Here is a 25680-nt window from a genome sequence, read left to right on the forward strand (position 1 = left end):
CTTGAAAAACTCAACTCAAGCTCAAGAAAGCTGCAAAGCCTTTGTATATATTAATAGAAGAAAGTCCAGGAGACAACTTTTTTCTGTTGGTATAAGCTCAATTTAGAACAAGCACACTAGTTGGGCTGATGGATCAGAATGCATGTTTTTGAATGTTAACAATCTACCATTGTATAATTAAAAATGTATTACACAATCTACAATAGAAGAAGTTTTACATATTTATTAATTTCAGAATTGTGTTTATTTCTTTACACTTTCCAAAAATAAGACAATTATAAATTTTATATGAATACACATGGATTTACTTCACTTTATTGAATGACCAGGATATCAAATGGCTGAATACAAGCCATTAACACTGACTCTTGGAGCATCAACCCTTATAAGTGAATGGGAGTTCAGTTATTTCAGATGGCAGCACAGTGGCTATTGGGAAATTTCCACTTTTTTCACCATAGTGTGATCTCAAAGTTGGGATAATTAATTAACAGGGTGTGTGACGGGTGAGATAGGGTTTACCCCACTGCAAAAAAGATGTTTTAAGTTTTGTTTTTATAGGTTCATATATAAGCACTAGGCTAGCTGCCCTTGTGGGCCATTTTAAGCCTAGCCAGTTTCTCTTATTGTGCTCAAAATGACATATCCCATTTGGTCAAAGACTGGGCTTACCCATCCCATAGTCGATAATTATATATTATCCCTAATAAAAATAACTGGGATCATGCCATTGATAATTTGAGGGAACCCATGCATGGAATAAATCATTTAGTAGCTGCATCTGTCCATTAGTATTACAGCAAGCAGTCCTTAGGTAAATTTTCTGTTTTCTATCCATAGATCTAAGTTGTACTTGAAAACATACAGGGATGAACTTCTGTTTTATCTGGATGTGAAGTCTGTTCCACAGCAGTGGTATCCTCTGCAAAATCCTCTGCATAGGCAATCAACTGTAACCAAGTTTGCAACAGTGGAGTTTTTTGTAGTAGCTGAGTAAATGTAACAAAACCCTTATCTTGTTATCCGCTATGCTCACAGCTTGGTCCCCTATATTAAACATTGGCTTCCTCCAGACTGGCGTCTCAACTAGCCCAAACATCACATTTGTACTAGCGTTACAGAAAAGTAGAATAGCTTTGCGAGTGATGTCTAAGCAATGTCAGTTTTGTCACTGGAAACTTTTTCCAGTAAAATGCTATACCCATTGTAGTGAGAGTTTCTAAAATGGCAGCTTCAACAGTAATGTAAGTTTTCTCAAATCTAATAAATACTGCCAGAAATGGGTGAAAGTTATGATGTTCATTCTATATCAAGGACATCAGAGCCCTAGTGTGATCTGTGTTTGATCTTCCCTTTACAAAATCAACTTGTGAGTCATGTATTAGAGAGGGTAACAGAATATTATTCTGTTAGCTAATAGTTTGGTATATGGTTTAGTCTTGTGTTAATAAGAGCGAGAGAGAGAGAGAGAGAGAGAGAGAGACTGGGTGAAAACTTTCCATTTTGGTTGGGTACTACTGTGACTTAGGTAGAACAACTATTGCACAAATTTGAATAGAAGGAGGAGTAATACCTGTAGTAAAAAATACTATTGAACAACAAATTTAAAGGTTGCCTTATTTGCTCTTGGATGATATAATACAAATTAGATGTTAGCCCGCCTGCACTAGGGACTTTATCTCACGAGGTAGCTGTGATGGCAGCCATGAGCTCATCTTCATGTTGTAAGTGCAGTCAATCTTTCTATAGCCTTGGAATCAATTTGGAGTAATTGAGTTCTATGAAACTCAATACAGATGCTGTTATGTAACTGAGAACCTTCCAGATTAGGTTCAGTATAAAGCAGGACACAAAATTCTTTAATACTTCTGAGACAGCTATGGGCAAGGATTTGAATGAGCCCCTGACTTTTAAAAAGGGGATAGATGGATGCCTTCAGTGTTGTTTAAGCCAATAGGCCAGTAACTTGCCTGCTTTGCACCCTTGTATTGATTGCTGGGTAGCTGCTCTCCTCACATATAAATTAGATTTTGCTTTTGTTACTGAAAGTATTCCAGGTTTTACTATATTATATTGGCTCAGTATAATTTTATCCAGAAACCTACTTTTAACAACACTCCCTTAATAATGGTACTTTATCCTTCAGAGTTTGCAGCTCTGAGTTGAGTCTGCTTAATAAATGAGCCTTTGCATATATGCATATTGCTTTCAGTTCCCCTTTATAAGATTCACACTAAACAAAAATAAGCATACTATTTACAGGGTTTTATATATAAAATAATGATGCAGAATAGAATTATGGGATCTATTCTCCATTGCACTGGTTTGGATGAGGGGGCGGGGGAGGGGGTCAACTCTAATAGAACTACTTGATGGTCAGTCAGTGCACAGGTAAGAGCTGAGACCTCGGTAACTGCTGAGACGAGTGGGAAAGTAACCAGTAGTCTGTCCTACAGCAACCGTGGCCATTGGAGCTTATATAAGTGAAACCTTCAGACTCTACTATGATTACTGCACCAACATCACGCAACTGTAAATCAAACAGTTTAGTCTGAATAATATTTTGGTCTTTTATATGAAGTTCGGAGTGTGGTGAAATTATTTCTAAGGTGGAATCAAGATCAACACTGAAATCACCCCCTAATAACAGGGGAAGCCCTAAATCTGTAAAGTATTCTAGTGTAGAAAAGCAGTGCATTAAGAATGCATTTGAATCAGAATTTGGGAAGTATGCATTACAAAGTACAAAGAAAGTGAGTTGCTATTGCCATGTAAGCTCACCAACCATCATCTGTGACAAACTCTTGAAGATGGCTATAGAGGACATTTTGAATACATATTGCTACCATCTCTTTGAGCAATCTAACAAGATGGGCTATACTGAGTATTTACATAATTTCAAGCATCTGATATTTCTCCTTGTATTTTTCACTTCCTGAGTTAAGAGAATACAGACTTTCAGAGAATGTAAAAATTAAAAAAAAAATGCCTCTTGACTACTGAGTTTATACCTCTAGCATTAATAATAACTGCTTGTAGCAATGTTACACTATATAGTGACTGTCACCAAAGAATTTACACACCCATCAATATCAGCAAAACAAGTCATAAGTAATTAGTGTCTATAAACATTTGGCCTGACGATGTGTACAAGAAGGGAAAAACAAAATGGGGTTTCTTGCACAAGTGCTATGCTTTCTTAACAGGTCTGTAATGGTCATATCTTAGCAGATAGATACTTTCATGTCACATTCATAACAATTTGCTGTCCTTTTTATTATGGAAGTGGATGGGGCAGAAGAACAGACTGTGATTTAGACCTCAAATCTCTTTCACAGAAATCATAAGTTCACATACCTGGAACATTGCAGTTTTTAGTGAATACCCCCAAAAGGCTAGCAATTGGTTAACTTTCATTGAGGCCTGTCAAGACTATCCCCTTCTGTGCTGTGCACTGATGATATAGATGAAAAAGAAGTTACTGAAACTGCAGGTGTCATAGGTAATACTGCAGCATAATGCTTAAGGTGGCAAGAGACTTAAAGAAGTAGGAATACAGTTCTTATAGCATAGTAATGTCAGATCCTTTGAACCATAACACCTGGAGAAAAGTCTTGACAGGCAAATAGGATAGTGCTTTAGCTTCAGTTCTCTGCCCTCCTTTACCTTACTTAAGACCTCTTCCGTTTTCACAGTATTAAGCAGCTTCATTGTCATCTGATGTGGTGACTGACCAGGCTTAGGTGTGGGTGTAGAAAGTGATGATGAGCTGTTATCGCAGTAACTGCATGGCAAATGCTCAGAGCTTTAGGTGGCTGACCTGCAAAAAAGCAATTACATCTTTCTTACTTGTTGTTTCACTGAGTTCCACTAACCTTAAATTATTATATCTGGATATGTTCTCAAGGTCATTTAACTTGGCTGTTAGGTCCATTATAGTTTAGGCATGTTGTTGGGCCATATGCCAATGCAGAGTGAATGTACAACTATTTGCTGCAAACACTGACTCCAAAAAAACAATCTTTGAGGCTAACTGCTGAATCTCTTCCTGATTTTGAAGAACCAACTTTTTCAAAGCCATAGTATACTCTATCACATTATTGGCCAGTGAGGTAAGTGCATCTAATTTCTCCCCCAGTGAGTGTATCTGTCAAGCATGACATTAGGAGAGTGTGTTAAAGAGTCATTCAGTTACATCCTTACAGTAAAATTGTGGAAGCATGATGCACTAAGCCAAACTGCAAATCCTTGATAATGAAAGCAGCCAAGCAAGGAGCAAAGGTGTTATGTTTCTATTATGCTGAAAGCTAGCTCTGTCCCATTGCATATTTTTTACAATTTTATTATTGTTTTATATTCCATGGGATTGGTCTTCCTCAGCTGTGTGGTGTTCCTCATGAGTTTTCCCAGCCCAGCCTAGCCAGAGGCTACACCCCAGGACTCTATCCTATGCCCCAGTACTTCTTGATCATCTGGTTATAGTGTGCAGGACATTTTCAGAACAAGGAAGACATAGGCCCTTCCACTTTCCCACACTCTAGTACATTAGGATGCATGTGGTCTCCAGTAACTAGACCACAGTCAGTGGTGAGAAAACCAGAGAGGTGTCATGTCTGCCTGATGAAGTATGTTGCCTTTATGCCATGGACTCCTATCCTACTCTGTGCTGGCAACATCATGAGGCTAAGCCTGCCATAAGGTGCGGCTTCTTGGACATCCCCACACTGGCCTTAAAGACACTGATATTTCCAAGACCACCCATATGCCTTCACTAATAACCCTGATCTCACAGGGCTATAGATGCAGTACACCATCTGCTAAATATGCTCCCCATCCTCAAGGATAAGCATGGTCATTCTTCATGTGTATGTCAGGCACTTAAGTTGCTAGTTGAACTCATTTCACCTAGGCCATATTTAAGACTTTATCCTTCTATGTCAGTAGCATAGCTAGGGAAGGACAAAAGGGGAAAATTCCCCCAGGTCAAAGTGTTGGGGGTCACAATCAGCTGATCCTGATATGTAATGCAGCACTGGCTTTTAAAAGCCAATATTCCATTTGCAATCAAACCTGAGCACTGTAGATCTCTGGGTGTGGTCTAAACTGTAGCAATTGCTTGCTATAGTTTAAAAGTAAAACAAAACAAAAAAAAAAAATCACTGTTTTAAATAAACCTGAGTGCTATAGTACATACCATTCAAGCAGTATATAAACGGTAGCAACAGTTTGTTACATTTCTAAAAGTTTGCAGTTTGCTGCAGTTTATAAGAAGAAATGCCATAGCTCTCTGTGCAGGCAGGATATAAACTATAGCAACCACTTGCTACATTTATAGCAAGCTGTTTGCTACAGTTTAAAAGAAGAAATTAATGCATTTTCTTTTATATTAATAAAGCATGTTCAAAGAGGGCCATGGTCAGGGCACAGAAATGAGATCTGAATTGCTGGGCAGGAGGGAAGGAGTGCATGTTTTACATCTAAATACCTGGCTGGTATGCCAGTAGAATGGATATCTACTCTTTTTTTTTTTCTTTTGCTTGGGAGGTGTGGATCTATAATAATTTAATCACAATGCAATGACTGGCTTAATACAGCAAAGTTTTTTTTTTTTTAGAGGGCTGGTTTATGGTATCAACACAGGGCTTTGGTTGAGTCAGCTACACGTCTGCCATTGGTCCAAGTGGTGGTACAGTTTTAGTGATGACATAGACAATGTGCTGAATATGACATTTACAAATTATAAAATGTATTTGTGTGAATTCAACTTAATTTTTGCTCTTGACATACACTTGAAATGTTGCTGACTCATAGTGCTGTACATGGGCACCAGAACTATAGAGTAAGGGGGGGGAGACCCCCCCCCACTTTTGCAGATCATCTCATTTAAAAAAAAAGCCACAGCTCAAAGGACAGATGCAGCTGAATGATTCAGCTGCATCAGACCTCTCAAACATCCCAAAGTACTCGTTTTTTACCGAGTTATGGGGTTCCAACAATGGGGTGCCACAATTCCCAAGTGGCACCCCATTATTTCCGATTTTTCAAACTATTATTTTTGATTTTTGTGCTTTCAGAGCTGACATCATCACTTGCATGATGACATCAGCTCCGTCAGCATGCCATGCATCTGTTTGAAGCCATTAAGGAAGGATTTCTTCACTTTAAAGCCGTGTGTACATTTTAAAGCCGTTCGGGAAAGCTTTACTCATTTTAAAGCCACGCGTACATTCTAAAGCCTTTCGAGAAGGATTTCTAAAGCCAACTGCCATTCGGGCAGTGAAAGGATTAGCTATGCACTTTTAAGGTACTTTTACACTAAGAAAGGGTGTGTGTGTGTGTGTGTGTGTGTGTGTGTGTGTGTGTGTGTGTGTGTGTGTGTGCGTGCGTGCATGTGTGTGTGTGTGTGTATGTGTGTGTGTCAGCTGATGGTGGTCATGTGACTGCAGTTTCACTTATTTAAATTTGTAACAAATTTATTTGCATGAATCTGATGAAGTTACCGCATTTACGACAATGAAAAGCGCTTTATTCAGTCAATAAACAGGTTAATTGCCATTGTGTTTTGCCTTTACTGTTGGATACCTTGTGATATTAGTTCTACTAATTTGTTGTGTTTTCCATTTGTCGTTCAATAGTCATGTTGTATTTAGCTTTAATTCTTAATAAGACACTTAAGATTAACTCAGTTTTGTCTCCAGGCAAGCCAGAAATTAGTGCAACTCTTTGCAAAGTTCAGTGAGGCATGTTTCTGTTTTGCTTACAATACAGCCATTGATTGCTAAGATGTTTTTGGGGTGAACAGGTCACATTACTTATGGACTTTTGAGTCTGGCTTGGTTCAAATATTTTATTGCCATATATAGTCTCTTTATGGGCTTTACATCTGTAACTGTAGAGGAGAGATCAGAGAAGTGGAAGCTGATTTTTTTATTTGATAAGACAAATACTTCCCCCTGTGAAGTACCTGCTTTGGACAATAACAGGTATTATTTTAATTGCACACTACTTAGGAACAACACCTAATAATGGTGGTAGTGGTACATCATTGGGTCCTGAGACAAGCTGTGGATTGGCTTTTGATCAATTGCACAAGAATATGAGATCACTGAGGTCACATGTTTGGCATTCTAAGCTCTTTAAGGCCTATATGGCGAAAGGTATTACACCCAAAGGGCTTAGGATTAGAACACAGCCCCATGTCAGTGAGGCAGATGAGGAGCTCAGCAGTCAGTGGGGAGCCATTCAGCAGCAAGCTACCATGGCCTTTGTTGAGGCCTTGGCCAAGTACCATGATAGAGTGGTTGATCATGAGATTAGTGAGGTTATAAAATTGTGTAATAATGTGCAGAAATTTGAAGGGGAATCCTTCTTTACCAGAAATTTGAATAAGGTGGCCACTGATTTAAGCAACCTTGAGGAACAACTTAAATCTAGAAAAATCAAAAAATTCCAACAAGATCAGTTGGATTACCAGGGTAGCAACCCATTTAGTAATACCAACAAGCAAGTTAGATTCATGCAAATTCAATCTAGAACCCCAAAACTGAAAAGGCCTAGATCCATTTTTAAAAAATGTCCAATTGATAATGAATCATCAATTTATGATATATCTTCTTGTACAGATAGTGATATGCACCTTGCATCAGATTCACCAACCCCCAATAGGATACAGGTATATGTCCCTTTAGGCCAAGATACAAGCGAGGGGGGAGGAAACATAGAAAAAATCAACAACATACAAAGTCTCCTGAGACTAGCAATACAGAAGTAAATGAAAATGTAAATGTTCTGAATATATCAGATTTTAGTTTGTCAACAACTCATGTGTCCATTTTGAATAAAGGACTGACTTTTATTCCTGGCTTTGTAGTCACTGAAGATATTTTGGCACAGGATGTAACGTCTTTTTGTAGAATACTTAATCTTAAGTTGCAATTTGGTAATACAGATAGAAACATTGATAATTATACGTTTGTATATCATAAATCCAGATATCTTCCATTTATGCATCCTATAGTTCTCTTCTTTTGTGTAACCATTTTCTTTGTCTATATCCTACCAGTCTGTATTTGTTAATTGTGCTCATGATGTATCTCCTTTTGTCTAAATGTGGAGCTTTTCTCCCCGGGCCTCTGCTGAAAATGGAAATATATCCAGTTGGACTAGCCCGGTCAACAAATGTAAAATAAAAATAAATAAAATATAGTGAACCAGTTTCAGAGCAGTGTTCTCAAAGATCTGCACTATCAAAGCTCTGATATTTTATTTAAACCTAATAATTTGTCTCAAACTGAAAAAGATGCACTTATGGAATTACAGCACAACAAGGATATTGTCATCATATCTGCTGACAAAGGTGGGGCAGTGGTAGTAATGAATTGGTCACAATATGACATGGAGGCCAAAAGACAACTTCAAGATAGACATTATTATTCAGAAATGTCTATCAACCCCACCTTTAGATTCAAAAAGCAAATAGATGATTTTTTGTTAACAGTGAGGGAGGAAGGTATTATTACTGATAGGGTCATGCAGCAACTTATGATTCATGATTCTGCCAATCAATACTTTTATTTTCTACCAAAAATACAACAATATCCTGTTCATCCACCTGGTAGACCAATTGTTTCAGGAAAAGGATATATTACTGAACCTTTGTCAATTTTCCTTACTAAGTATCTGAAACCTTTGCTATGTTGGGCACATTCTTGTTTAAAAGACACCACAGAATTCCTCCAAATCATTTCAGAAACCCAGTTGCAACCAGGCTGGCTCATGTGCACAAGCAATGTTAGTACCTTATATATTAACATCCCTCATAATGCTGGGCTGGAAGCCATTGGATATTGGTTGCAGGTGGCTGATTTATATCAGCCTGGCTTCCACAACTTTCTCATAGGCCTGGCAGAACATGTCCTAACCAATAATGTCTTTTTTTACCAGGATACATGCTATTGGCAAACTAAGGGTACAGCTATGGGGGCATCTTTTGCCCCCATTTATGCTGACTTATCTATGGCTATCATTGAGGAGCAAATTATTTATGACAGCCATAATCTTTTCCTGGATGAAATTGATATTTGGAGATGCTATTTGGATGATTGCTGGATGGTATGGAGGACTGAGCTGGATTACTTGTTGGAACTTATATCTTATTTGAATGACAAAAAATTTGGCCTGCATTCTACAGCTGGTTATCATGTAGATACCATTACTTTTCTTGATGTTCAGATCAATAAATTATCAGATCATACTTTAAGTATGCAGGTCTACAGAGAGTATCCACAATTCAACACTCTCCTCCATGCATCCAGCTTTCATCCTCCTCATATAGTCAAAAATATCCCTAAATCACAATATATACAAATGAGGCAAATTTGTTCTCAGGAATCTACCTTTCAAGAACATAGACAGGATTTGACTTACAGATTCAAATCTAGGGGATATCATATGGGACATGTTCTGCGGGCCAGCAACTGGGCAAATACATTGAACAGGGAGGATCTGTTGACATATAAAACACGTGAAGAATGGAACCCACAACCTATTAGATTTGTCAACACATATGCAAGGAATTCAGATGCACTTATTAACAGCATACAGAGACATTGGAACATACTGCAGTGTGACCAGGATCTATCGAATATGTCACCAGATAGGTGTCTGTTTTCATTTCGAAAAGGTAAAAATTTGGCATCTTGTTTCAATCATTACAAACATTCTCATGATAAAGGTTGGTCTCAGGTGACACAAACTACTATTACAGGTGAACCACGTATTGGATGTTTTTCATGTGGCCACTGTATACACTGTTACAAAATATCTAAGTCCAAACAGTTCACGAGTAAAAACTGTGGCATTGTGTATGACATAAGATTTTTTGCCAATTGCAGTAGTGATTGGTTTATATATCTAGCCACATGCACCTGTGGATCTTTCTACATTGGCCAAACATCTCGTCCACTTAGGTTGAGAATTTCAGAGCATGTAAGTAACATTATGAACAAAAAAATCCAACAATGCATTATATAAACATTGCATGATACATAAATCAGCTAAGTTTACATTTATGATTATTGATGTGGTCAAGGGGAACAAATTAAACAAAACAGGTTGGCATTCCATTTTACATTCTAAAGAGAAAAAAATGGATTGTTAAGCTAGGTGGATTATTTACACCTGGACTGAATGAGCAATTTTAAACAACCAATGGGGGTTCTTGCATAATTAAGATGCAGGTATATAAACAGTATTGAGTTGATTTTATGTTTACACTGATGAAGGCTGTGTTTTTTACCAGCCGAAATTGGTCTGGGTACTTGTTTTTTATGCTGCACTAATCAATAAATCTTTTCAGGTCATAGTTTGCTGGCTCGTTGTTTTTTTGGATGTATCTTACTTTGTAGAGCCGTGCAATTGCCTTTCGTGCAGGAGGATCTGTTTTGCGGTTGCTTACAATTCAGCCAATGATTGCTAAGATGTTTTTGGGGTGAACAGGTCACATTACCTATGGTCTTTTGAGTCTGGCTTGGTTCAGATATGTTATTGCCACATATATTCTCTTTCTGGGCTTTACATCTGTAATTGTAGAGGAAAGATCAGAGAAGTGGAATGGAAGCTTATTTTTTTTATTTGATAAGACAAGTACTTCCCCCTGTGAAGTACCTGCTTTGGACAATAACATGTATTATTTTAATTGCACACTAGCATTTTCTTTGGAATACAGCTTGAGCATCAGAATAGGAAGGCTATTTTAGCTAAAAAAAACTAGGGCCTCAAACTTTTTTTTTTTTTTTTTGGTAAGAGAGGACAAAGTTTCAAAGATTATTTGGAGAATTTTGGAGATTATAATAATTCTTCAAGCATGATTCATTGTAGTTTCTCTCAGTTGTGTAAGATTATTTATTAGTCTCCTGTGGTGAGTTCTTCACACCGTAACATAACAATACTTGTACAAGGCAGGTTTGTCTCACCAGCATGGTTGTGCATTGTGCTATGTGCACTTCCTGTCATTGTTCTTATATAGGCAAGACAAAAGGAAAACTTTTTAATTGTATTAAAAGGCATACATATGCTGTTAAAATAAAAGATGTAAATAGTGCATTGTGTAAAAGTTCTGTTTGTGTGGTTCTTTCAACAAGTTTTTAAGTTGTATAGTTGAAATTGATGATGAGAATTAAGGGGGTGGTGACCTAGAGAACTATTTGGAAATTTCAGATGTAAAATGACAGCTAGTTTATGTGCTAATATGTGTCCATTGCTTAATGAAGCTATTAATATTAAAAGGGAAAAAATGGTTAACTTGTGCCATATATAAATATAGAGAGTTCTTTTTTATGCATATTTTGCTTACATGTCAATAGGTATATATGTGTGGATTGGACACTTTAAATTGGCCATAGGTGTGTGTGTGTGTGTGTGTGTGTGTGTGTGTGTGTGTGTGTGTGTGTGTGTGTGTGTGTGTGTGTGTGTGTGTGTGTGTGTGTGTGTGTGTGAATGCAAGTGTGTGGTATGGAAGAACAGCTGTGGCAGGGTTAGCCACCCAGTGTTATGAACCTTGAATGTAGATGATTGTCACTGTTGAAGTTGACAATGCCTTTTGATTGGTTTGTGTGTGTGAAAATGCCCCCAACAGGATACATCTGGTGGCTAAAGATACTCAGGCTCAAACCCTGTACCTTGGGTACAGGTAAAAAAAGCTTAAAGTCCCTAGCCACCAGTACTTGTGAATTGATGCCGCACATTTTGTTCTATCCCTCATTAAATCTCTGGTTTTCAGGATTTGTGATAAAACAAAACCTTTTATTCTAGCATGTTTTTTCTGTTTATAAGATCAGTATTTGAAATGTGTCCCGATTTTGGGGCTGTATTCCCTCATTATTGTCTTTGTTCTGTATTTTTTGTGCTAAGAGGTTGAGAGCTATGGTGAGAAGTGAGAACTGAATTGATACCCATTAAGTTTGTCTTCCTATGCTTGCAGCAACTGCTGATTTAGCTTAGTGGTATGTTGCTCAGACTGTAATGCACAGAGTTCTGAGTTCAAGACTTGGCAGTGAAATGCATGGTGATAACACAACATTTTATGCAAGCAACTTTCTAAAATTAAACAAGCAATGTCTTAATTAGTGAAATTTTCATTGGAGTCTGTGTGGAATATTTAAAAAGTTGTATATTTTTCATTTATTTATGTTTTGGGATTTGAAGAGGCCTAAAAAAGACACTATGGGGATGAAAACTTTCATATGTAGCACTTGTAATCTCTAAGGAAAGAGGCAAAGTCCATCAGAGTTTAAGCTGTCTGACTGGGCCCACATCTCAATCCAGGCTGACAGGCACCAAATCAACTCCTTATCCAGTAATTATGGACCATAATTTTGTGAATATATTTAGGTGCCATATAAGACAATAGAAGTATTTCAGTAAGCAGATGTGTTTTCCCATGCTGTTATCCAGAATGTTCAATATTTCTACCATATCTCATAGCACTGCAGAGCTAAGAGGTAGAACCTTGTGAGAGTGTTCACTCCAATATGAACAATAGTCATGTTGCATTTAGGCTTAATTCCTAATAAGCCACTTAAGATGAACTCATTTTTGTCTCCAGACAAGCCGGAAACTAGTGCAACTCTTTGCAATGTTCAGTGAGGCATGTTTCTGTTTTACTTACAATACAGCCATTGATTGCTAAGATGTTTTTGGGGTGAACAGGTCACATTACCTATGGACGTTTGAGTCTGGCTTGGTTCAAATATGTTATTGCTATATATATTCTCTTTATGGGCTTTACATCTGTAACTGTAGAGGAGAGATCAGAGAAGTGGAAGCTTATTTTTTTTATTTCATAAGACAAGTACTTCATCCTATGAAGTACCTGCTTTGGACAATATCAGGTATGATTTTAATTGCACACTAGCATTTTCTTTGGAATACAGCTTGAGCATCAGAATTGGAAGGCTATTTTAGCTAAAAAAACTAGGGCCTCAAACTTTTTTTTGGTAAGAGAGGACAAAGATTCAAAGATCATTTGGAGAATTTTGGAGCTTATAATAATTCTTCAAGTATGATTCATTGTAGTTTCTCTCAGTGGTGTAAGATTATTTATTAGTCTCCTGTGGTGGGTTCTTCACACCATAACATAACAATACTTGTGCAAGGCAGGTTTGTCTCACCAGCGTGGTGGTGCATTGTGCTATGTGTACTTTTTGCCATTGTTCTTATATAGGTAAGACAAAAGGAAAACTTTTTAATTGTATTAAAAGACATGCATATGCTGTTAAAATAAAAGATGTAAATAGTGCATTGTGTAAAAGTTTTGTTTGTGTGGTTCTTTCAACAAGTTTTTAAGTTGTATAGTTGAAAATGCTGATGAGAATTAAGGGGATGGTGACCTGGAGAACTGTTTGGAAATTTCAGAAGTAAAATGGCAGCTAGATTATGTGCTAATATGTGTCTATTGCTTAATGAAGCTATTAATATTAAATGTATTTTAAAAGGGAAAAATGGTTAACTTGTGCCATATATAAATATAGAGTTCTTTTATATGCATTTTTACACACATATATGTGTGGACATGGGTGGATTGGACACTTTAAATTGGCCATAGGTGTATGTCTGTGTGAATGCAAGTGCATGGTATGGAAGAACAGCTGTGGCAGGGTTAGCCACCTCGTGGTATGAACCTTGGCTGTAGATGATTGTCATTGTTGAAGTTAACAGTGCCTTTTAATTGTTGTGTGTGTGTGTTAATGCCCCCAACAGGATACATCTGGTGGCTAGAGGTACCCAGGCACATACCCTGTTCCTTGTGTACAGGTAAAAAGAGCCTAAAGTCCCTAGCCACCAATACTTGTGAATTTCTTCCTCAAATTGTTGTTCTGTTCCTCATTAAATCTCTGGTTTTCAGGATTTGTGATAAAACAAAACCTTTTATTCTAGCAATTTTCTCTGTTTCTAAGATCAGTATTTGAAATGTGTCCCTATTTTGGGGCTGTATTCCCCCATTATTGGCTTTGTTCTGTATTTTTGTGCTAAGAGGTTGAGAGCTATGATGAGAAGTGAGAAACGAATTGATACCCATTTAAGTTTGTCTTCCTGTGCTTCAGGCAACTGCTGATTTGGCTTAGTGGTATGTTCCTCAGACTGTAATGCACAGGATTCTGAGTTCAAGACTTGACAGTAAAATGCATGGTAATAATATATTTTATGCAAGCAACTTTCCAAAATTATACAAGCAATGTTTAAAATGTGTCCCTGGTGGTTTTTGGCCTTTTGCCCCCCCCCCCCGAAATGAAAATAAGTGCAAGAAGCTTTGCAACCTGCCTATGGCTTGCACCACTATGATTCTATATTTTTATATAAATACATTTTGTGTGTAGAAGTAGACTGTTATGGAAATGTTCTCAATAGGGCAGTTTTGTCATTATTGGTGCATGCATTTTGCTTCATTGCCTACTGGAAGACTGTTCAAAACTACAGATTTAAAACACATTCTAACAACTGGTGCTGTATTATACAAGGAATATAATTTAATACAATCAGGAATGTGAATCAAGGAATGCATACATGTATGCATGGCCCTAAAAATGTGTTTGAAAACAGCCCAGTGGAAAGTGTGAAAGGCTCAAAATCAGGGGCAAATTTTAAGCTTTACTCTTGTTACCAAAGCAATGGATGAAGGTAAAACAGTTCACACCACATTACTTTGACCTGGCCAAGCCTTTTGACACAATCCCCTACACAGGTGTAGTACAAAAGATGAATAATGTAGGAGCAAACACATCACCAGCTGCATTGCCAGCTTGGCTCACAGGATGCAGGAGATCAAAACAGGGGAAGAGACCAGTCACCAATGGATTCCCCTCCCCCCCCCCGGGGTTCAGTGCTGAGACTTTTTCTGTTTGGCATATATATCTCAAAAGTAAAAGGAAATACCAAAGAGCTTTGGCCAGCTAAGTCTGAGATGACTGCAAGCTAGGAGAAGTTATTGAATCCAAAAATTACTTAACCATCATGCAGGAAGGTTTGTCCCAAATAATAGCTGGTGTCAAAATCATGACAATACCCTCTGTGAACTTATCCAATTGTTTGGCATTTGGGAACTTGTTTGTACAGTGACCTAATTTTTGACCAACGTGTGCCCAGAGTCATAAGAAAGCCTTTCTATATTGCACAGCTTATTTACAAATTGATTGTAACTAGATCTAGAGATGTTGCCCCCATTTACAAAGCTCTCATTATGTCAATCATTTTGTATAATGCACACTTTGGCATGTATCTGTCCAGCCCCATGCAACAACTGGAATACCTTCAGAGATACCTTACTAAAAGGATACAAGTCCTAAACTATAGGTCTTGCATGGACCACCTCAAAGATTTATTACTATACTCAGTATCCTACAGAGTGCTTAGAGGTGACATGTCTGGCATACAAAGCATCTGCCGACATAATACAGATGGACCTACTGAACATCAGCAATTCAAATGGCATCAGAAATACTCAGTCCAGGTATCTAAACTGAATGTTGTGGAGAGATGGGTATATATCACAGAGGCTACCACTGTTCCGGAACAGACTGTCCATAAAAATAAAGCAAAGCTCACCCATCCATATTCAAATGCAACTTGGATCTAAGGATGGGTAATAGAAAATGTACTCCTGGATTTCCCCTCATGCCACTAGTGGATAGAGGCAGTTCCTAAATGCTGCATCCCTTACATGGCCCCCTCAATTTATCTATGATATGATCACAGTTGCTCACTAGGGCTAATATACAATTATCAGCCATGGGGGATAGCTAAGATGAATCAGAATATGTTAATTCAAGCACCAAAAGGGAATTGGCTACGTTTAAAATGTCCTCCAAGTGAACCTATGTTGTGGTTGCAAATAGTTATAAAAAATTAACCTTTTTAGTTCACTGAGTGCCGCTGTTACCCCCCCCCCCCCCAGTCTTTAACAGCTTCCGGTGCCTATGGTGCTGTACATTACTCCTGATTCATGTCGGATGTATGTTATTTCTAATTCATTTTTGCATGTTTTTTTCTGTTATGATCCCCCAGATTGTGACTTAAAAGCATTAATGCACCAGTCCACTTTTCTGTTCAATAAACAAATACATTATTTAGCTGTGATTGTAGTGACATTACTGCTGGTGTGGGACAGCATTGGATTCTGGGTTTGTTTTTTTCCATTTAAGGACTGGATAATAATAGTACAAGATTTAATTGGGAATGCCCTTCCCTTATGCTCACAGCTTGAGTTAGCCTTTGTTTTTTTTTTCAAATATTTTTATTTTTCTTCTTCTCTTGTATTATTTGCATATTTCAATTCCAGTCATTTTACAAGCCACAATTCAGTTGCATTGTAGAGGAACTGCAGCCATATTTAGGTATATCTTATTGCAAGAGAAATTTCAGTGTTACAACAAAATACACACTATAGATAACACCATGTATACAATATATACAACTGCTACAGAAAAGCAGCTTCTGATTAAGATTTGTGTCACAGTTTACATAATATTCATATCTGCTACATAAGTTGTTTAGATTATATACAAACTCACAAAATAATATGTCATGTCTTTTACAGTTTACATTCACAATAATTTGTCTTTTCTCATCTTTTTATGCTTTTAAACTATGATCCAGGAGAAGACTCCAGTATTAGAAAATACAAACACTTACTTTACTTCTGAAGCCCTCCTATGACAATTTGGTTCAATCTAACCAGTTCTGAGTAATGTACAATTTTACTAGAGAGAAGCAGGTAGTTAGGATATGCAGATTAAGTCTGGGTAACTTTTGAGAGGTGATATGCAAAACTGCAAATTCCCATGATAATGTAGATTTTCGATATTCCATCTTCTCCAGTCTGACTCTCAGTGAGCACCACAATTTATAAATGCATTTACAGCTCCAGTAGATGTGGAATAGGTAAGTAACAGCACGGACAGTTTGGTGAAACTTCAGGTTGAAATCGATGAGTATTTCTGGGATAAAGTAAGCATTGTTGGTTATCATTAATTGAGTATACATGAGTTTCTTAAAAGGGATTAATTTTATTTGGATTTTTATTTTTCAATAACGTCTTTGAGCTTTTCAACCCAGTATTTTGAATACAAAATTGATGGTTGATATCTAATGGATGCTATAAGTCTATATGAATTTGGTAGCATTTTTTTCCCTTAAAGTTAGTTAGCTCCATAATGCATAGCATATATTTATGTCTTTATCGTTTACTTCAAGATCTCCTATTATTGAAGTGCACAGTTCTCAAATTTATTTTAGCATTGTGATGTATCCTTTCAGAAGGTTAAGGATATCCCTTGTGTTGCAACCGGCTGTGAATAAATGTCCACCAGATATTCCAAAAACTGTCATTTAATGAAAAAACACACGAACATACAAAAAAAAATGTTAAAAGGTAAGCACTTTCACGTCAATATAACGCTTCATCAGACCTTGAAAGAACAAAATAGAGCATCTCATTATATACCATAGTGCATTGCATCTTAATTAAAATTCATTGTAATATAATTAATATAATTAAGAGCACTTATAGTGTTAATCCACTCTACATTAAGAATGCTTGACAGAGCATATTCGTATATGAAAACATATAAAAAAACTAAAGAATACATATGCATAAAAAATCAATAAAAACAGTTTAAAATGTCTCTATAGGTATGTGTATAGATATATATACAGGGATATAGTTGTGTACATCAATGATTTAATGGTCTACTAGCCAAAAAAGGCTTAAGAGATATTTTATCATTAAGCCCATATTTATGGGCTTGTAGCCTTAAAATCCATTTATTCTCTATCTCTTCCGTGTGGCTTTTGATATTCCCTAATCTACTAGATCTTGTTACTAATTCAAGGACCATAAACTTAAAATTATGTGAAGATCCTTTGTCTAAAGCATGTCGTGCCAATACATTGGTCGTGTTCTGTTTCTCTATCGCATATATATGTTCTCTTATACGCTCACGTAGTGTTCTATTTGTTTTACCAACATAGAAGAGATTACAATTTTGGCACTGAGCGAGGTATATAACATCTCTGGTTTTACAACTTGCATAACCCTTAAACATATATTCACGTCCTGTGTATGGATGTGTAAATGTATTTTTGGCAGCTATGTACTTACATTGCTTACATGCATGACAAGCAAAAGTGCCTGTCCTTTGTGACTGAATCTTATTCTTGCTTGTGTTTTCATAACATAACATTCTATCTAAAGACTTCATATTTCTATAGGATATATTTGGTCTATCATCAACTAAATCTCTTATTTTTTCATCCATCAGTAGTAGTTTCCAATTATCTCCTATAACTCGCCTAATATGAGTATTTTTGTTAGTATATGGAATAATGAGTCTATTTACTGTCGGATGTGTAGTATCCGTATTCAAATCTTCATTCTCAGCGTCTCTAGTTATGAATGGAGTTCCTTTGCCTGTTCTGTGTATATCACCGTGAACAAGGGCATCCTGTATTTCTACCTCTTTGTATCCCCTTACTAAAAAATTCTTTTTTACCGTGGTTTTTTGATGCTTATATGTTTTCTCCTGAGTGGTTAATCTCGAGGCCCGTAACATTTGGTTTTTAACAATGTTGGTATGTATGTGTTTGTGGTGCATGCTGCTACGGTGTAATAAGTTGTTCCTCCAACATGCCTTCCTGTGTAACTCTGTGTCTATACCATTGAGTCCTTTAGTAAGTTTGACATCCAAAAATACAATCTCAAATAAAGAATGGGTACATTCAAAATTTAGAAAATCAGTAGTGGCATTGAGGTACCTCACAAAATCTGTTAATTGTGTTTCTGATCCCCCCCACACAATAAACACATCATCAACAAACCTACTATAATGTTTAAGGTATTTAGAAAAAACAGCATGATTAAATACAAAAGTTTGCTCCCATTGGGCAAACACCAAATTAGCGTAGGTGTTGGCACAGGGGGTCCCCATGGCTACCCCCTTTTTTTGCAAGTAATAATTATCATCATAGAGCAAAACATTATTCTCAAGGATTAATTCTAATAATCCCATCCATTTCATGGTGTCTGCATTGGTTACACCTTGTGTTAGTAAAAACTGGCGCACATATTCAATACCAATATTGTTCGGTATAGAATTAAACAGTGATGTCACATCAAGCGTCACAAAAACATCATCGCTGAAAATCAGCTGAGATTTATTTAAACTAGATAATTTTTCCAAAAACTGTTGAGTGTCCCTTAGGATTTGCTTAGTATTAGCCACAACGGATTTGAACATCTTGTCCAAATAGATTGAGAGGGGTTCTGTGAGCCACCCTTTGCTTGACACAATAGGTCTCAGAGGGGGATTGTGTCGATCTTTATGTATTTTAGGGAGGCCCTTAAATATAGGAACCAAAGGGTTCTCAACTACGAAGTAGTTGTAGAGATCTTTATCTATGCTCTTACATAGCAGCATGTCATATAAAGTACTATGTACCTCTTTGATTAAGTTACTAAGACTATTCCAATCAAGAGAATTGTATGTGTCTTCATCCATTAACATTTGTTCCATTTTGTTAATGTACATACTCCTATCCATTATGACAATGGCACCCCCTTTGTCAGCTTTACGTATGATAATATCATTATTATTCTGTAAACTAGAAATAGCTTCCCTTTCTTTTGGTGTTAAATTATAAAACTCTGGTTTCATTGCATTATTATTATGTAATTCAAACAAATCATTTTCACATGCCTTCTCAAAGGCCTCCAAGAGCGGATGTTGTTGTGGTACAAAGGTAGATGTTTTTTTAAAAATGTTAGGGGCAGTCATGTTTACATTTGAATTACCTTGCCCATATAATAGCTTTAACCCTAGATTTCTCGTAAATAATTTAATGTCTACAACAATATCGGCAAAATCTGTGGAACAAGAGGGGATGAAGTTCAAACCCTTGTTCAACAGCATTATTTCATGGTCATTAAGTTCATACCTTGAAATGTTAATAATTAAATCATGTTTGTGGAGTTCATCGCTCTCTTCTGGTGCTGAAAAAACTCCTCTGTGTTCTTCCTCTTTTTCACCCTGTTGAACGGGGACCATGTCCTTCTTTCGAACGGTTTGATCGGCAAAGGAAAAGAAGGAAAACCTTCACCTTCGGCAAATACCTCCTCTTCAGGGCCTCCGATAAAGGAATTCAATGTTGTCTCTTTCCTACGTCCTTCTTTATCTCCAGTGTCGCTTGGTAATCCAAGCGCTGCTTGTACCTCCCTGTTGCCTTGATCATCCGAGTGTATCATAGCTTCGATGGTGATTTGTTTAGGTTTAGCTATTATAGAATTAATAGTGGAAGCACTTGTAGTAGTAGTAGTGGGTATCGTTGTATCAACGGGCTCTATGTCCTCATTCATTGACGTCACCAAATGGGCGGTGTTCTCTTTTGATTTTCCGTTTTGAGTTACCGGCTTAGGTTTAGCATTAACGGCAGCATGGTTCTGCCGGTTAACAAATTGCTGTGTTCTGTCCCTTGGCCAGGAAAAGACCTGGCCTTTTTGAAAATCGAGAAAATCTCTTTCCAATTTTCTTTTTTTGTCTTGTTGAAGTTTATTGTCCAATGTCGACAACATAAGTTTAAGATCATGGTAAAGAACATCCAGCTCATTGTCACTAAGTAATTTTACTAAATCACTTTCCGCTATGTTGATGTCTGTTATCAAACTCTTTTCTACTAGGCAATATTGCTCAATAAGAATGTTAATGTATGTAAAACTAGTATCCAGGTTGAGTTTCTGCCATTTTGAAAGCAGTTCTGGATATGCTGTTCCGAAGGTGGGCATTTTGAGCACCCTTAGACTTCTCGGAACCAGCTTGAAACTCAAGCATGCCTGCATATGTAGTTTCTGCCATTGTACATTTCTCAATCTTTGTAGTTTGTTCTCAAGGCGTCTTGTTAACAATATGACTTCCATATTGTGTTTCATCGTATTAGCTGCATTATCTTTGTTTGTTAGATCTTGAGCCGTTAGTTTAAGTAAGGGATTCTCTCTCATTTCTACCAGCGTTAACATACGCTGAGTACTCGATGTTTCCAGAATTCGATCACTATTGAATAGTGACGGTTGTACAGCCATGTCTCAGCAGGTATTCAGCGAAAAAAGTATAAAATAGAAATGATGCCTGCCAAGTAAAGCACCCTCAGTACCAAAGCAAGTATATGAAGTCCAAAAGTAGAGGATGCAACCGGCTGTGAATAAATGTCCACCAGATATTCCAAAAACTGTCATTTAATGAAAAAACACACGAACATATATAAAAAAATGTTAAAAGGTAAGCGCTTTCACGTCAATATAACGCTTCATCAGACCTTGAAAGAACAAAATAGAGCATCTCATTAAAAGAAAATTGGAAAGAGATTTTCTCGATTTTCAAAAAGGCCAGGTCTTTTCCTGGCCAAGGGACAGAACACAGCAATTTGTTAACCGGCAGAACCATGCTGCCGTTAATGCTAAACCTAAGCCGGTAACTCAAAACGGAAAATCAAAAGAGAACACCGCCCATTTGGTGACGTCAATGAATGAGGACATAGAGCCCGTTGATACAACGATACCCACTACTACTACTACGAGTGCTTCCACTATTAATTCTATAATAGCTAAACCTAAACAAATCACCATCGAAGCTATGATACACTCGGATGATCAAGGCAACAGGGAGGTACAAGCAGCGCTTGGATTACCAAGCGACATTGGAGATAAAGAAGGACGTAGGAAAGAGACAACATTGAATTCCTTTATCGGAGGCCCTGAAGAGGAGGTATTTGCCGAAGGTGAAGGTTTTCCTTCTTTTCCTTTGCCGATCAAACCGTTCGAAAGAAGGACATGGTCCCCGTTCAACAGGGTGAAAAAGAGAAAGAACACAGAGGAGTTTTTTCAGCACCAGAAGAGAGTGATGAACTCCACAAACATGATTTAATTATTAACATTTCAAGGTATGAACTTAATGACCATGAAATAATGCTGTTGAACAAGGGTTTGAACTTCATCCCCTCTTGTTCCACAGATTTTGCCGATATTGTTGTAGACATTAAATTATTTACGAGAAATCTAGGGTTAAAGCTATTATATGGGCAAGGTAATTCAAATGTAAACATGACTGCCCCTAACATTTTTAAAAAACCATCTACCTTTGTACCACAACAACATCCGCTCTTGGAGGCCTTTGAGAAGGCATGTGAAAATGATTTGTTTGAATTACATAATAATAATGCAATGAAACCAGAGTTTTATAATTTAACACCAAAAGAAAGGGAAGCTATTTCTAGTTTACAGAATAATAATGATATTATCATACGCAAAGCTGACAAAGGGGGTGCCATTGTCATAATGGATAGGAGTATGTACATTAACAAAATGGAACAAATGTTAATGGATGAAGACACATACAATTCTCTTGATTGGAATAGTCTTAGCAACTTAATCAAAGAGGTACATAGTATTTTATATGACATGTTGCTATGTAAGAGCATAGATAAAGATCTCTACAATTACTTTGTAGTTGAGAACCCTTTGGTTCCTACATTTAGGGGCCTCCCTAAAATACATAAAGATCGACACAATCCCCCTCTGAGACCTATTGTGTCAAGCAAAGGGTGGCTCACAGAACCCCTCTCAATCTATTTGGACAAGATGTTCAAACCCATTGTGGCTAATACTAAGCAAATCCTAAGGGACACTCAACAGTTTTTGGAAAAATTATCTAGTTTAAATAAATCTCAGCTGATTTTTAGCGATGATGTTTTTGTGACGCTTGATGTGACATCACTGTTTACTTCTATACCGAACAATATTGGTATTGAATATGTGCGCCAGTTTTTACTAACACAAGGTGTAACCAATGCAGACACCATGAAATGGATGGGATTATTGGAATTAATCCTTGAGAATAATGTTTTGCTCTATGATGATAATTATTACTTGCAAAAAAAGGGGGTAGCCATGGGGACCCCCTGTGCCAACACCTACGCTAATTTGGTGTTGGCCCAATGGGAGCAAACTTTTGTATTTAATCATGCTGTTTTTTCTAAATACCTTAAACATTATAGTAGGTTTGTTGATGATGTGTTTATTGTGTGGGGGGGATCAGAAACACAATTAACAGATTTTGTGAGGTACCTCAATGCCACTACTGATTTTCTAAATTTTGAATGTACCCATTCTTTATTTGAGATTGTATTTTTGGATGTCAAACTTACTAAAGGACTCAATGGTATAGACACAGAGTTACACAGGAAGGCATGTTGGAGAAACAACTTATTACACCGTAGCAGCATGCACCCCAAACACATACATACCAACATTGTTAAAAACCAAATGTTACGGGCCTCGAGATTAACCACTCAGGAGAAAACATATAAGCATCAAAAAACCACGCTAAAAAATAATTTTTTAGTAAGGGGATACAAAGAGGCAGAAATACAGGATGCCCTTGTTCACGGTGATATACACAGAACAGGCAAAGGAACTCCATTCATAACTAGAGACGCTGAGAATGAAGATTTGAATACGGATACTACACATCCGACAGTAAATAGACTCATTATTCCATATACTAACAAAAATACTCATATTAGGCGAGTTATAGGAGATAATTGGAAACTACTACTGATGGATGAAAAAATAAGAGATTTAGTTGATGATAGACCAAATATATCCTATAGAAATATGAAGTCTTTAGATAGAATGTTATGTTATGAAAACACAAGCAAGAATAAGATTCAGTCACAAAGGACAGGCACTTTTGCTTGTCATGCATGTAAGCAATGTAAGTACATAGCTGCCAAAAATACATTTACACATCCATACACAGGACGTGAATATATGTTTAAGGGTTATGCAAGTTGTAAAACCAGAGATGTTATATACCTCGCTCAGTGCCAAAATTGTAATCTCTTCTATGTTGGTAAAACAAATAGAACACTACGTGAGCGTATAAGAGAACATATATATGTGATAGAGAAACAGAACACGACCAATGCATTGGCACGACATGCTTTAGACAAAGGATCTTCACATAATTTTAAGTTTATAGTCCTTGAATTAGTAACAAGATCTAGTAGATTAGGGAATATCAAAAGCCACACGGAAGAGCTAGAGAATAAATGGATTTTAAGGCTACAAGCCCATAAATATGGGCTTAATGATAAAATATCTCTTAAGCCTTTTTTGGCTAGTAGACCATTAAATCATTGATGTACACAACTATATCCCTGTACATATATCTATACACATACCTATAGAGACATTTTTAAACTGTTTTTATTGATTTTTTATGCATATGTATTCTTTAGTTTTTTTATATGTTTTCATATACGAATATGCTCTGTCAAGCATTCTTAATGTAGAGTGGATTAACACTATAAGTGCTCTTAATTATATTAATTATATTACAATGAATTTTAATTAAGATGCAATGCACTATGGTATATAATGAGATGCTCTATTTTGTTCTTTCAAGGTCTGATGAAGCGTTATATTGACGTGAAAGCGCTTACCTTTTAACATTTTTTTATGTATGTTCGTGTGTTTTTTCATTAAATGACAGTTTTTGGAATATCTGGTGGACATTTATTCACAGCCGGTTGCATCCTCTACTTTTGGACTTCATATACTTGCTTTGGTACTGAGGGTGCTTTACTTGGCAGGCATCATTTCTATTTTATATCCCTTGTGTTCTCTAAAGATTTTTTCCTATGTCTGTAAATATCCCAAACATTGCATTTCTTAATAAGCAGACATCTGTCCAAGTTTATCATCTTATTTAATCTGCTGTTTGGATTCAGATGTACTGCTTGTAAAAGGATGTATTTGTTAAATTTAGTGTTTCCATCATTTTTTGAAATATAATTATTCTATGTTTTAAAGAGATATGAAACCTGATATCCTTTAGATTTTCCTGATTTATAAATGGAAGGGCTTTGGGATTGGTTTTACTGTTTTTGACGTAGTCATACCAGAAGTTAAATCATAGTGGATACCATTCTTTAGTTTTGGGATTATATATTCAGCAACTTGAATGATCCTGTTTGAAATATTATTTTGGACCACAATTATATATTCTTTGAAGATTAATATTTTAAGCAACAGAAAGGTGTAGCTATGGGGGTCCTTGTGCCCCCATATATGTTAATCTTGTCTTACTTGAGTGGGAATAAACTAATGTTTTTAGGAGTGAATTATTTCAATAAATGAATCTATATGTAAGGTTCCTGGATGATGTTGTCATTTTATGGAAGGGGCCTGAGAAAAGATTCAGGAATACCTCAAGTATTTAAATAGAAGTACTGAATTTTTGAAATGTACATATGAATATAAAGACAATGCTATTAGACACTTGTACTGAAAAGATAAACAAGACTTTTAAATCTAAGGTGTTTAGGAAACCAATGTTTAGTAATTCTTATTTACAGTACACAAGTAGTCACCCTCCTCATCAAAAAAGTAGTATTATTAAAAGACAACTTATTAGGGTAGCCAGAATGACATCTAATGAAGGAGATGTGGATGAAGAACTATATAAAGTAGCCAACTTATTTAAGGATAGGGTCTACCTTAATAAAATATTTTTTGAATACGTAAAGTATGTAAGGAGTGAGTGGGGAAAGAAATATAAACCCCTGTTAGGTAACCCA

This window comes from Protopterus annectens, chromosome 1.part0, assembly GCF_019279795.1.
Source record: "Protopterus annectens isolate FY-2018-M chromosome 1.part0, PAN1.0, whole genome shotgun sequence".
Lineage (NCBI taxonomy): Eukaryota > Metazoa > Chordata > Ceratodontiformes > Protopteridae > Protopterus > Protopterus annectens.